Below are 15,441 nucleotides of genomic sequence, written 5' to 3'. Positions count from 1 at the left end.
AAGAGTCAAATTCAAAATGAACCGGCAACAAAACAGTAGAGGAGGAGGACGGAAAAATAAAAATGGCGGAGCCAATCGCAAATGAGAACGTGATAGTGATACTGATGGAGAAGAATAATTATTGTAGAAACTGTTGTCAGATTTTTGAGAATGGTGGTGTGCTAGTTAGGTCGTTGACCAACTGGTTTGTGTTTTTGTTGATGTCGAATGATTCCAAGAAGTCCAAGTCAGACGGTGAGAGACATTTTCGAATGATTTTGGCACAAGAAAAGTCAAATTTATGGTGAAAGAACTAGCAGTGTTGGGCTATGGATGAGCGGTTAAGGTCTTGGTTGGTTACGCATCTTCTATGTTCATTTAAACGGTATTTTAGGGCACGTTTAGTTTGTCCTATATATGATAGTTCGAATTGGCATGAAATGCTGTTGATGCCCCAGTTCTTGAGTGTGTCAATGGGATCTTTTAGTTTAGAGAAACGAAGTGTATTGACGGGGGCGTGGAAACCACAGAAAAGGGGAGTTTTTTTCTGTGGTTTCGAAGAAACTTCATATAGTTCCGAAACGCGTATAGCAGTGGTTCTTTTGCAATTTTGGATTTATCTACGTCGGCTTTCGATTATATTATTAGCATAGCAGTATGTTGCCGCCGTCCATTGCACGGAGCCATACAGCATATCATACGCTCCAAGGAGGGGAATTTCTATGTGTCTCTATAGCTAAATTGGTAGAGCACTGGTCCGGCAAACGAGAGAGTTCCCGTGAGGTCAGAGATGAATTTTCCTTTCCTGAAACATCGATATCTCCTCACCTATCCAGTTTTCCGTATCTGTCGTATTAATAAGGGAGAGTGACGTTTTTCGTCATACAGCAGTGTTTCTGCGAGAAAAAAAAGAATTCTGGCGTATTCGCTGCGATGTGTGCTATCAATCATTCGATGGTGCAGGGGGGGGGGGGGTTGTAACGTGGTAGGTGCCACCTCATGGTGCAACGTGGGTAATACAAAATCTACCACAGGTCATTGTACCACTTGGCACAGTAGGATCCAGAGAAGGTCTATGGCACGATCACTCCTTCCAAGAGCTGAATGATATTTAAAAAAAATTGTCGTGTCCAATATTTTACAGAGCTATCAAGCGAACAGGCCCGTCATTAGGGGGGGGGGGCGTTGCCACTCTGGCTTTTGAGAATACACTAAAAATAGTATATATATATATATACACAAATATATATATATACATACATTGAGTACATATGCTTTGCCCCCCCCCCCCCCGCGAAAAGTTGAAATGACGGCCCTGCAAGCGAACCTACACAATGAATCACCTCCCAACGCATTTCTCTGGATTCAGCCTGGATTGCCATTGTTTGGTGCGGTGTGATCTTGATGGTCCAAACACAAAATAGAAACCCATTTTGGTGTCAAAAAAAAATTATTATTCTTTCACATGCGCATCTTCGAATTGGATCGGAGTTGTGCTTTCTTCTTTTGCGAGGAGGGAGCCAAGGATCAAGCTTATGCTGCCCCCAAGCACTTACAGTTTGTATAAGGGTCAGATTGACGGACCTGGGTTCTAATCTCACCATCACCACAGTGATGGTCGCTGAAGTTGGTATTCTGTGGTTCCCAACTTCGTGACGCGAATGCAAGTGGATCCCTCCCCCCTTTAAAAAGTCTCGCCATAGAGAACAACAGGCCTACAAGAGTAAAAATGGTCAAACCTCACACTCCACTCAGAATTTGTAATATAGATGACACCACTAAAAATTCCCACGCGCCGCTATATACACACTCAGACTGTTAGGTACACATACTCACACTTCCGCGTAACTCAATCGGTACCAAACGGCGATAGACCGGAGTTGTGCTGTGTTTGAAAGAAAGAAAAAAAGAAAGAAGAAGCCATATAATGTCCTGTGGTAAATTTTGCGTTACCTAGGTTCCACCGCGGGGATGCCTACCTCCATTACAACCACCCTACACCCACCCTCGTGTCGCTGATAATATCGTGGCAACATATGTTGCGATACATTGCGATCAACAGATCGCACATATCACGGCAAATAAGTAATAAAAAAATATGACATTTGATTTGGTGAAGTGTTGCTGTGCACTCCCTGAAAACACCATCTACCGCATTTGCTATTGCAAGTGAATCACATATTTTATCCCTAACAATGCTTTTTTACAAGATACATTGAAAGACTGGTTATTTGTGGAGATGAAGATTACAGCGATCACAGATTGCTAGCGAGAGACCGGGGTTCGAGTCCCAGTGGGGGCAGTGATGAATTTTCTTTCTTGTAAATCTTCACCTCCACAAATAACCAATCTTTCAATGAATCTTGTATTAACAAGTGGAGAGTGCATTTCTATATGAATATTTTTTTAGGTGTCTTATATCAGCTCTTAAAGGCTGTCCCATGAGTTTAACCCTTTATAAAGTCACAAGTATACTGATTATACTGATTTCGATATTAAAGTGTATTCAATTTTCTAAAATTATACCGTGTTCTACATGGTTATTATAGTTATTGAAAAATACCTTACTGAAGAGGATGGATGCTACTGCCTGGGAAAGCAAGAAAGTGTGTGTGACCTCCTCTTCCTCCTAATCAGAAGGTGGCCCGCGTCTCTGTCTCAACGAAGAGATATAGGCAGGTCTTCAAAGATCTTTTGAGGAAAGGGTGATCCGTCTTACGATAAATAAAACTATAGTAATGCTGGAGGAACTTTTTTAATGGCAGAAACATTTTTTTCTCAAGTACTGCGGTAACGAAAATCTAGATCCCAATCTTACTAGCATGGGAGGATACTTAAACCGACTGTATATGGTACTGCAAAAGTCCGAAATTGGGCAGTTTGTGAATTGGCCGATTTCGTTGTAAATTGACCAGTCCAATGTCCGGATTTCGTTGCAAATTGACCAGTCCAATGTCCGAATTTCGTGCTTTGGCCAGCCATTTCGTGTGAGAACCCTGGCCTCCTCCTAACCAGAACATGGCCGCAGTTGGGTTCATCACCAAGTTGATTGGTTAAAAGTGACCCAAGGAGACGAGTTTTTTATCGAGTTTGCCCGCAAGTTTTGGACAGTTATTGAATTGCCCCCCCCCCCCAATAGTAACCCAAAAAGTCACACAAGACCAAGCATTTTTGGTATACTTTTCTACATAAATATTTTTATTTTCCTCATATTTTTGTACATACATGTTTTAAATTATTTTTTGACAATTTTTTTCGTATTATATTCATATATTCTCTTATAAGCATTGCATTTGTTTCATATATATATATATATATAGAGAGAGATGTGTGATTTTTACACACATTCATATTTCTGCTCATATTAGATTTTTTCAAACTTTTCTTTGTTTTGTATGTTTTTATTTTTACTTTTTTTACGCATATGTATATATTTCAGGTTTCTTTTCGTAACATATTTGTAAATTTTCAGATTATTTTATTTCTTATATCTTTTTTATGTTTCTTGCGCATTCATATATTTTTTGAAATTTTTCTCTCATCATATATTTGTTTCATATATTTCTTACATTATTGCATATTTTTACATATTTTTACATATGCTTTCTATATCTTTTGCGTCAGGAAAAACTAAAATATGAAGTATTAGTACTTAGTAAGAAATGGTTGTTTATAATACGAGGACGTTGAATTTCTTTTCGGAGAGAAAGTTTATTTTTTCTCGGGGTCACGCAGAGGAAAAAGCAAAACAGCATGTTTTTTTTTCATATTTTTCCTAAATACATATTCATATATATATTTAATATGTTCAAATATTTTTTCTACAGATATTTTTAAATATTTTGACAATTTTTTTTCACTTAATATATTTGTATATATTAGTATAACATCGATATAAATTCCAGTTAGAGCTGAAGAACCGATTTTATTTACTATATAACACAACTGAGGATGAACAAGATGTCACCACGATGAACAAAACTTTAACCACTACCCTAAAAGAAGTAGCAAAAGAAGTCGCTGAAGAAAAAGAAATCAAACCGGTGAAGAAAATAACAGAAGAAACAAAGAAACTTATGAAAGAACGGAGGGAATTTCAGATTAAGAAGAATGACCCTAAATCAAAAGAGGAATATGCAGAAATTTGAAAGACAGTACGAAGATCCTCTCAGACAGCGCTTCGGACCTGTTATCAATCAAAAACCCACGTTCTGTGCATCATAATGTACGGGAGATTCACCGAATTTTATGTGCCAACACGAGAATCCGATTGGCCTGGCTTAAAACCCACGCAGGCATCTTTGGCAATGATTTTGTCGGTTATTTAGCCGACAAACTTGCCAAGGAGGCCACTTCCGTCTCAAGACGACCACCTTTGGCCAAGGAGTTTGGTCCATCGGGTGCTTAAAGAGGACGTGTTGCAAGAGTGGCAGACCAATTGGAATACATGTGCAGCAAAGGACGCATACAAGATACAACGACGAGTTCATTGGCATTTGAACGTATGGCCTAGAGAGAAAACAACCGCTATCAACGAGCATGGCCCTTTTCCGGTGTATCTTCTGCGTTTTAAACGTTCTAGTAACAGCGTATGAATCTGCGGTTGAAGTGGTTCCCTATGGCACTATATAACCACGTGTCCCCAGACGAGACTTCCACTTTGGCCAACTGCCAGAGTTCAGAATGCTTGTTTGGAAGATGAGAATTCTAGACAACCCTCTGAACTTTCAACGTTTGCAGAGGTTGATTCGATTCCTGGACCGCAACTTACATCTACTCCACAATAAGACACGAGCTGCGGGATCAAGGGGACGGCATTCGCGTTCGGAGGACCCGTCTTACGTGCCAACAAGAGAGGTAACACGGTTACCTATTAAAATGTATAATTTACGGCCAAGAAGACATGCATCGGTTGCTTCACCGACACCTCATAATCGATACAATTTACGCTTAAGAAGACAAGTGTCAACTGTTTCATCCTTTTCCGGCGGGTGTGAATGAAATGGAGATGCCGGACATATAGACGTCAATTTATATCTTATTGCAGCTTGATTGCTGAGATTGGTATATTCTAGATTGGATAAACTCACTTCCAGATTCTATCACATACAAGACAAAAATTATTCTTTGATTATTTATATAAGGACCACTACGATTACGGACTGATTATCTGTGGATGATGCTATATGATCACAATTTGTACGATTATTTATTCCAGATTATTTATTGTATATATGTATATCATTGTTATTTTCACATAAATTAATAAATTTCCGGATACACCCATCCCCCGGGAAAGCTTCGATATCTCTCTGAGATGGGAAGCGGGGTGTGTCCGGTCCTTCAATGTTCAATGTTAAAGCGCTAGATATAATTGGGGTAGAGAAGACACATCAATATCATCAAGAAAATATATGACAAAGTAACTGCAAAGATTAATTTGGATAAAGGAAAAGCAAAGATTAAACTCGAAAAAGGAGTCAGACAGGGTGATACTATCTCACCAAAACTCTTTACCGCTGTTTTAGAAGAAGGATTCAGAAAACTGGATTGGGATAAAAAATAAGGGATTAAAATAAATGGAGAATTTCTCAACCATTTGCGTTTTGCAGACGACATTGTTGTTATCAGCAGTAATCCAGACGAACTAGAAGAAATGATACAAGAACTGGCGAAGGCAAGTATTGAGTTTGGCTTGAAAATTAATCTGCAAAAGACTAAAGTTATGTTCAACCCCTTTGCATTGAAGAAGACGATCTTGCTCAACAACACAGAGATAGAAGTAGAAAGCTATGTATACCTGGGACAAGAAATTACCATGTACAAAGGAATCATTAAGGAAATAAACAGAATGATCAGGATTGGGTGGAGCACTTTTGGCAAAAACTGTGTAATTCTGAAGAGTCACATGCCATCATGCCTGAAAAGAAAAGTTTTTAACCAGTGTGTGCTACCAGCACTGAGTTATGGAGCTGAAATATGGACACTCACAAGCAAGACGATACAAAGGCTACTGACAACACAAATGAGCATGGAAACATGTATGCTAGGCATCACAAGGAGAGAGGAAACGAATCACTTGGATATGGAACCACACAAAGGTGTATGATATCATGGAAAGAATGAAACGTTTGAAATGGAAATGGGCTGGACATATTGCAAGAAGACGAGACAACAGATGAACCACAAGAATTCTAGATTGGTACCCCCGTGGTGTTAAACGTCCGAGAAGGCGTCCCCACGCAAGATGGATTGATGAGATCATGAAAGTGGCAGGAGTCAACTGGATGGCTAAAGCATCAGACCGAGCGGAATTGAAAAATTTAGAGCAGACCTTCATCCAGCAGTGGATTGAAAATGGTTGTTGTTGTTGATGATGATGATTTGTATATTTTCGTGCATGTCGGTATGTTTAAATTTTTTTCATATTTTCTACATACATATGTGTATATATTTTTACATGTTTGTACATTCTTCGCATTTTTTTAATGTCTTACGGAATTTGATCTCATCACATATTTTTAACTCACCACGAATTTTTATTTTAATCTTGCATTTGTTTTTTTTTATTTTCAACAAATATTTTTATTTCGTTACATATTTGTAAAGATTTTCACATATCATTTTTATTTTTCACACATTTCTATTTTTCCGCCATGTTTGGAATTTTTTGTTTAACATTTTTTTTGGACATTTTGTTGGTTGTGGCCTTTGCATTTGTACATATGTGTATGATTTTATATTTCTCACATATTTATTCATTTTATATTTCTCACAAATTTGTTCATTTTGTATTTCTCACAAATTTGTTAATTTTATATTTCTCACATATTTGTTCATTTTATATTTCTCACACATTTAAACATGTTGTATTTCTCACATATCTGTACATTTTACATTTGTCACATATTTATACTTTCCGTAAATCTCACATATTTTTATAAATCACATAGTTGTATAAATCACATAGTTGTATAAATCACATAGTTGTATAAATCACATAGTTGTATAAATCACATAGTTGTATAAATCACATAGTTGTATAAATCACATAGTTGTATAAATCACATAGTTGTATAAATCACATATTTGTATAAATCACATAGTTGCATATTTTTATATTTCTCACATATTTTTATATTTCTCACATATTTGTATAAGTCACATAGTTGTATATTTTTATATTTCTCACATAGTTCTACATTTTTATATTTCTCACATATTTGTAAATTTTATATTTCTCACATATTTGTAAATTTTATAATTCTCTCATATTTTTACATTTTTACGTTTTTCACATATTTGTACATTTTCATGTTTCTCACATATTTGTAATTTCTTATATTCTCTCAACAAATTTCGAATAATCTTTTTAACAGTAAATTTGATTTATACACATTTAAAATGCTTCTAAATTCTAAATATATCACCACCCAGAGGTTATTAATTATAAATAACATCGCCATCTCTCCACAGAAACTCCATCTTATGAAATTTTGATTATGTTTACCACGTCTTAGGTGTGAGGAAAAACAAAAAAAAAAAAAAAATGTGGAGTACCAGTACTTAGTAAGAAATGGTTGTTTGTAACACGAGGAACGTTGAATTTTCTTTTTTGGAGAGAAAGTTTATTTTTCCTCGGGGTCACGCAAAGTGAAAGCAAAAAAAATAAAAGTACTTTTTATTTTCCGTCATTTTATTTATTTTTATTTTTTTCCTGTTAGCGTAGGTTCACGGCGGCGGCAGTACTAGTTGGAGTATATGTACATGGTTGGAGAGTTTGGGAGGAGAAGAAAAAAAAAAGGCTGTGCAAAGTAGACGTAATTACCTCCATCTGCGACATCAGCATTCCTTTCTGAAAAGAGAGAGAGAGAGAGAGAGCACAGAAATATATATAAAAAGAAGCTTCGTCAACGCAAAGAACGCGGCATTCGTAGTATGTGCTATAGCAGGCAGCCTCTATTACAGACGCAAAGCACGTAACACCGTGAAGTACATACCATGGAGATTATCCTTCCAGCGATGGATTCCTACATCATGTAGAAATAAATAAATGTATAATAATAAAACTTTCGAGTAATGTTCCGGCAGAAATGAAAGTTTCTTCAAAAAGGGTACTTTTTTTTTAGCATGTTTGGAATTGCAACACTGGAATTTTCAAGTGCAAGAAAATTGAACTTTTCTACCAACAATGTACCTAGAAAAAAAATCATTCTTTCGTAATGATGTGATAGCAAAGTTTTACATTATTTATAAAAGATCTCATTCATTTAAATATGGTCGAAAGGCCCTAAAAATCTTTGCTCTAGTACAAATAACATTAAATGTATTTAATCATTGATTTATTTTACAAATTTAGCACATATATTCTTGTATGCATATCTTCAATATTTATTTTTTCATTAGTTTTAAAACATTAAGAAAAGAATGCATATATATTTCACGTCAAAATACATTTTATTTTAATTTTAAATGTATTTTTGCACGCAGGATACAATATCATGATAACAAATGCAATTAAATATCAATTGATTCAAAATAATAACAAATTTTCAGTTTTTAACATGAGGCTATAGACTTGAAACAAAAATTATGGCGTATGAAATTTTTAAAGCCAAAAATTAAACTCTTTACTAGTAATGTATGTAAAGAAAAATCATTGTTTGCTAATGGTATAATATCGTAAAATATTTGTATTAGTCTTAAATGGTATCATTACTTATAATATGGCCAAAGAGACTCAAGAAATTTACTCAAGTAGAAATTTGCTTAAAAATAATATCTTAATATCGATCAATTTCAAATTGTTTACACATATTTTCGAATGTACATGCTATGCTGACATAGTGTTTTACATATCTCCAATATATAGGTATTTTATTCACATTTTCAAATATTAAGGAAAAATATTTATTCGCAACCCGTCGCGTGCATGATAACCCTCTATGTTTCACCCTTATACAACCATGTTGAAAAAAAAAAAAATTTACAGGAAAACGGACATATTTTTGTGCTGCTGGAAAATTTGAATTGAAACAACAAGACAACAAATTTAACTAATTAGAGTGGATTTTAATTAGCTGAAATCTATATATATAAAATTGATTTTCTGTCTGTCTGTCTGTGTGTTTGTGTGTGTGTATGTTCTCTATACAAATCTACAATTTTAGATCGATCGTCGCCAAATTTTGCATATATACCAAATGGGACCCGACTAGAACGATAGGTTACCTTAAAATTTCGTCAGCCCAGGGCAAATGCCCCAAACGGGCAAAAAACTGTCCGGCAACAATGGTTTTTGGGCCGCAAGAATCACTTTCCGAACGTTTACTTTGGTTACCGTGGTTCCCTAGCAATGCGTTTCAGACGTGTATATGCCTTTACAATGGTTTGTCACTTCTTTAATCCTGTTAGTATATGTATAATAGTTTATGCCTTTATAATGGTTTGCCACATTTTCAATATACTCTCAGTAATGAGGTTTTTTGAATAGACGTCATAATCATCATCAGCATCGCTTTGAGTCAGGAAAAGGGTGATCCTCATAGAAATCAGTGCTAAAATTGTCGATTTTACTGGAGAAATGCGGAAATTAGTGGGATTTTCCGCCCCCATCAATAATTTTAAAAATTGTATTGAATTCTCGATTTTTGAAATATTCAGTTTGCTTAGAGATATACGAAGCCCAGGAGATTAAATATGAAGTAATTATCCAAACCTATACTTTTGAGTTGGATATTCGAGCAATATCATTGATTTCATTTATATCTTCTCAAGTATGAAAATTAATGTTGTCTCTTTTGATATTTATTTGCATAAATTCATGTGGGTTAGGATATTTTAAAATTAGTTATGAGCCCGTGAAAAGTGCATCGAAAAAATTCCACAGCTTTAACTAAGGATTTTTGGAAGCTGGAACAGACAGATGGATAACAGATGGACAGTTCAGGGGGGGGGGGATCGAAATACCTAGTGCCCCTTAAAAAAAGAAAAAATATATATATTCGTTTCTATGTTTCTTTAAATCTAGATTTGTTTATTTCATGAAGTCGCGCAGGAAGTCGCCATATTGGTTAACTTAGACACGGTTTGCATGTCCCTCAAAGAAAGAGGGCGATATCACGTGATCCAAAAAAAGCCTCATTGAAGAAAACCCGGGCAACGCCGGGTATTATAGCTAATGGTTAATAAAAGTATCCGACTGACTTTCTTGTCACTTTCCTAAAATAGTACTATAGTGCACTATAATAACATTTTTTCATAGAAAATGTCACAAAATAGTGGAAACTATTTTTTCGAACTACTTATGACACTTTCAATGAGAAAGCCACTTTTGTAAAATTTTGAGCAAAATTAAGGAAATATTTGAAACACGATTGCAAAAGATACTGTGAATAAAATGTTTTGTTATTTTCTGAGTACATTGTTTAGTAAACTCATAAGTTACACCCAAATATGTTTATGTGCATGTGAATTTTTTGAAATTCCATTTGACATATCGTGTATATAGCGGTGTAATTAGACAAATTAGAGAAAGAGAGGAAAAATATATATAAAAAGAAGCTTCGTGAATGAACAACGTGGCATTCGTAGAATGTAGAAGCCTCTCTCTCTCTCTCTCTATCTATACATATACACAAATAAAGATAAGAACGAAAATAGCGTATATAAGAAACGATGAGGTCGTTCTCAAGGGGAAACCCCCGACGTTGTTCCAGGCAAGCAAAAATGTTTCTGATGATGACAAGCCATAGAATGGCCAAAAGTATCATTCGTTCCCCCGACATTTTTCTAATAACAAGCTGTGGAAGTCCAAAATACATGAGAAAGAAAACTAATTTTCAGAAAGTGTTCCAAAGTAGTTTATGAAAAGATATTTAAAAAGTTACAAAAATCATACCTTGAATTCAACTTCATTGGGGTGTCACAAAATTAAAAGCCAAATTTCGTTAATTAACGAGTCAAAAAATTGTGGGCGAAGTTTGAAACTCATAAAGAAAGATATCCGTTGCCACTCAAGATATGTAAGAAGTCAGAAAAAGCGTTAAGAAAATCATATACATTGTTACGTTTTTTTTTTTAATTGTAGAAAGTTGTCCAAACAATGTATTTTTCAGAATTTTAATACTAATATTAGAATTGTGAAATTAGATAGAATGTTAACTTTAAATTTGAATATCAAATATACCGATAAAAGCGATGCGATTAGACAAATTTTAAGGTCAAGGAAGTCAGCAGAAAGAGGGTTGTGATTAGTTCTCTTAGTGTGAAGTCCGTAGGGTAAATATCACCGCTTAATTCTAGAAAAATTTAAATTAAAAATTAATTAATTAAAAAATTATTAAATTAAAACAATTAAATACAATGAGATTGTCAAAATATCTAAAACTCATCATTTTGTGTTCAGCGAAAATATTACTTTCATAGGAATGTAAACAAATATTCGCAAAGGCACTAGAAAAGCATGTACGCATGGGTAGGGTATGCCCTTGATCTGTTTAAAGATATTGATGCCATCGTACAAAAAAACGTTCTCAAAAATGCAAAATTCAATCAAATTATTCCAAAATAATTTTTCCAAGTGAATAATATTCTTGTACTTAATGTATAAAATCTAACATATATTTAAGATGTTTTTATGAAGTATATTAGTGAACAAGTTTTCGAAATCGAAAGTTTCAATGCTGTCAATTTTTGAATTTTTTTAGAAAATGTAGAACTTTCTGATTATTTTTTATAATGAAAGTATCTTCTTCCAACTCTATTTTGTCTAAAATATTTTTAAAGATATTAAAAAAAAACTCTTGTCACAGTCACTATTGTAACTGTTGGTGCCACAATTGGCAAATCTAAATTTTGTGAAATATAATCGTAACAAATAAATATGGATAACGAGACACAAAATTATTAATTTTACGTTCTTGGGAAAACAACAAGATTTCTATTATCTATCACTTTTAATAGTCTTGCTACTTTAGTGTAAATGCAAATATTGCTATATTCATTGAGCAGCAAGTTCTTATAATGTAACTTGCAGATAATCGCAAAGTTATTAGCTGCCTTACGAATGCAATAATAAATATTTCCTGGACGTTTTTTATCTCTGCAAAAAGCTTTTTAAAGTTGCCAAAATGTTTTTTCTCGAATTCTGGCCGATAACGATGTAAACTTAGATTGTTTTTGATGTCGTTAAAATATCGAATTTCCATTCTTGGAAATCTTCACCACCAGGCCATGAGTATTTACGAGAAACCTTAGCAATCATTAAATTGCTATTATTTGAGGTATCAATTAAAATTTGTTTCTCGAAAAACTTTTTTTGAAGTCGGAATTTGGCACCACACACACACACACACACACAAGCAGCATTAATTCTCTGAGTTCATCATTTTTAATAATAGAAAGATCACCAATTATTATGTGTCCATAATATCGACGTGGTCTACAGCGCATTTTTTTGGCATTTCCAAAGTCTTATTTTATGAAATAAACAGTTTTCTTTATTTTGAAACAAATTTCATTCAATTGTATCGGTTTCATGCTATTTCACCATGCGCGCAAGGTATAAATACTTTGTCTTTCTGGGTATGATAATTTCTTAAGAAGTGAGTGTATTGGAGGAATGTAAAACGTTAGATTAACACACACAGCTCAACATATACAATCAAAAAATATGTGTGAAAATTTTGAAATTACCAAATATTATTTTAAATAATGTTTGTACTGAAGAATAGTTTTTAAGGATTTATTAATAGGTATACACCTTCATTTATTCATTTCTATAATTAGCGTAATTTTGAGTATATTTTTTAACGAATTGAATGATAACCGCATAATAGTCATATCTCGTTCTTTGATTGTTTTATAAATCAACATATTCATTAATCGACTCATTTTGTGGGGAGTAAAATAATTTTCGCCACCTGTTGCAGCCACTTTGGCACTAGCCACTTTATTTATGAGAAAAAAATTGTTTCTGAGTTCTTTGTTAGTTATGTTTCTGTTCATTTAAAAAATATATATAATTACTCAGTACTCGTAATGAGTTTCAGAAAACCAACGGGCGTCAGAAAATTAATAAACTCAGCCAGATTGAAGTCAGTTTACATTTGAGATATCTAAAATTCGGTATTTTCTAAAAAAAAATCAAAATATTAGTCTTGAAACTGGTTTAATTTTGACTTTTTCGTCAACATCATTGAAACACTGATGGCTGAATATTAATATAATATTAATCATGAACACTAATGTCTGAATTTCGTTGACAAATGCAGCTTTTTTCCCAGATTGCTCACTAATTGAGGCTTCCGTTCTTCTGGGTGGCTGAATACTAATTTCATGTACTGATTACTGAGTATAAGTTTCATATAAAGACCATTGAATACAAATTTCTTGTAAAGATGATTGAAAATAAATATCGTTTAAAGATTATTGAAAATAAATATCGTTTAAAGATTATTGAAAATAAATATCGTGTAAAGATGATTGGTATTTCGTATATATAAAGATGATTGAACGCAAATTTCGTATAAAGATGATTGGATAAAAATTTCGTATAAAAATGATTCAATAAAGATTTCGTGTAAAGATGATTGAATAAAGATTTCGTATAAATATGATTGAACACAAATTTCGTATAAATATGATTGAACACAAATTTCGTATAAAGATGATTGGACAAAAATTTTGTATAAAAAAGATTCAATAAAGATTTCGCGTAAAGATGATTGAATAAAAATTTCGTATAAAGATGATTGGTATTTCGTATGTTTAAAGATGATTGAACACAGATCTCATATAAAGATGATAGAGCACAAATTTCGCGTACAGATTGCTCAATACTGGTGGCTAAAGCAACGACAAATATTCTTCGATGGACACCTGAAACTTGCACGAACCCAACTAAAAAATCATTCCATTACTGCTTGGTAATTTTGGACACAACGTGGTTCTATTCTTAATTCCGGATCCCAACTGAAAACAGAAGTTATAATCGAGATTAAAAAACACTATTATTGGAAAATTCGCAAAAAACATTACGTATAACACAGCGCCTATTAACACTCTATGGTTCACACACATAAACCCATAAAAAACGCATCAAAATAATAATTCTTCACAAATACGGATGTAAATGGGTGCTGCTAGAATATTTTTAATTGATACAATATACCAACATAGCAATCTAGATAATTACAGTGAATGTTTTTAAATCAGTTAGAAAGGTTTGGTTCTCGAAGAAAATACATAGTTTGACTTGATTTTAATCTCATCAATAAATTAATGCTTGCTTTGTTGAATAGTCGTTACTTTGAATTTTATTTCCCCTCGATTTGATACAATTTTATAAATTTCTGAACACGAAAAATTTAAGAAGCTTTTAAAAGATCACACCAACAAAGAATCAATTCTTTTTAGACAAACAGAAAAGTATTGTGTACTTGTAATATTTTTTTTTTCGTATTTTTTACCAAAATAGCACCAAGCCGTAGTTTATACAAAAATTACATTAAAGGTTGAACTTTCTAAAATACCAAAAAACGTTGAGAACAAGAAATTGGTAAAATAGGTTACTTGACCATGTATTTGCTATGTATATTCAAATATACACGGAACATAGAGGATCAAAACACTCAAACAAAAATAAAACTATAAAAATAACACTGATGATGGCTGAAATTGAATATATTTTATACTTTTAGTTAAAAATTTGGCTCCTCTTTCCAAATACTTTCTTGAAATATAGAATATTTATCCAAAATAACTAAAAGAAATTCCGTATACAATATCAGTAAAAGAAACAATACAAAATAACCAGAATCTCTAAAATACATTCATACCACACATCTCCATAGTCAAATGAATCATCAGTATCGTATGATTTTAATTAATATTCATAAATATTCACGACATGCAAAGTTATAATGAGATATTTATTAAAATATATTGAAATTCAATACATAATAATATATATATTAAATTTTATATATATTAAAGAACATTCAAAAATTCAATTATTTTATATTTTTGGAGATGATTGAAATTCTATAATACGAAATACTTCCGTATAAAATATTCTTCTCCCTTTTGTGAATTAGTAAATATAAAAAAATACATTGTATAAATAACAAATTACTTTTGACAGTTCGAAAATATATGTACGGAAAAGATACAAGTATCTGTTCTTCCAGAAATGGAATAAGACGATATATAGTTTTTTATTTCAGAAATTTTCATTTCTCTATTCTAATACTTTACTTTAAAAGAAAAGTAAAAAAGATATGAAAACATTTTATGTTTAGAATCTCATATGATACGAGCAGAGATATTCGAAAATTACATTTGAAAGTCAAATGAAAAAGTTCCAATTTTTCGTCTGTCTTCATACAATCGGGAAACAGATACAGATATGCTAGATAGAAATAGATATATATATATATATATATATACTTTATACATATA

The sequence above is a fragment of the Pholcus phalangioides genome, unplaced genomic scaffold, assembly GCF_987345545.1.
Source record: "Pholcus phalangioides strain wild (caught in Gottingen) unplaced genomic scaffold, Ppha-v1.0 ptg000002l_1, whole genome shotgun sequence".
Lineage (NCBI taxonomy): Eukaryota > Metazoa > Arthropoda > Arachnida > Araneae > Pholcidae > Pholcus > Pholcus phalangioides.
The sequence above is the reverse complement of the archived record's forward strand: the minus strand, read 5'-3'. Positions refer to the sequence as shown.